This window comes from Hipposideros armiger, unplaced genomic scaffold, assembly GCF_001890085.2.
Source record: "Hipposideros armiger isolate ML-2016 unplaced genomic scaffold, ASM189008v1 scaffold_288, whole genome shotgun sequence".
NCBI lineage: Eukaryota > Metazoa > Chordata > Mammalia > Chiroptera > Hipposideridae > Hipposideros > Hipposideros armiger.
The window spans coordinates 1,567,465-1,568,363 of NW_017731638.1; positions in this window are offsets into that span (position 1 = coordinate 1,567,465).

Here is an 899-nt window from a genome sequence, read left to right on the forward strand (position 1 = left end):
AAAAAAAAAGTATATATAAACTATACCTCAATTAAGCAAAGTGTGTATAAATTATGCCTCAAATTGATCCTAAAAAATCTAGGAAAATAAAATATATCATAAAAGCACCACAGCTGTATCTGGTCAGCTTGGGGTGGGGAGAGGGAAGAGCTAGTGCTCTTTGAAGTAAACTGAATATTCATTTTAATTAGCTTCATGCCATTTGACTAAGATGCAGTTCTTGTCCACAGCATTTACAATCAGATTGATAGACCAGAAGCCAGGGTTTGGGAAGACTGAATCTCTTTGCATCCTATACTCACTTAACATTTGACTACGTGGGAGCAGAATTTGAAAGATGTTTGTGAGGCATCTTGGGATATAAAGTGCAGAAATGCTTGTATTGATCACGCATTTGCCCTTTATAGAAATATACTAAGATCGCTTCTTCCATTCCCCACTCTAGTTCATATTTGCAGTTCACTTCCAGCACCTTCCTACATTTTTCTACCTTACTTATGGGGATCTTTAGATAAAAAGAAATACAAACCTTCATTATTTTTCTTCTAGCCCTCCAATATTCTGTGGGATTTAGAGAGTGTAGAAAAACTGTTCACACTCCAATTTTATATTTTAAGTGCTACAGTGATCAAAACAAAAATCTCTGAGAAGCTAAGAGGTTTAGTGTTTACCTCTTCTCCCCAGCCTTTCACTGGATTCTTTGATGAGCCTCCAAAAAATATCTCTGATCTGAAACCCCCCAATCCAGATGGACATTTTCCCTGGCCTGTGTTCATCTAGTTAGCCACGCTTCTCTCTGTACTAATACAAGAAGGGGATGTGAGAAAAAGGAGATGTTGGCTCAGAGCCCTAGAGGTCTGGGGAAGGTGGCTTTTTAAATAATTATTTTTTACTCACTG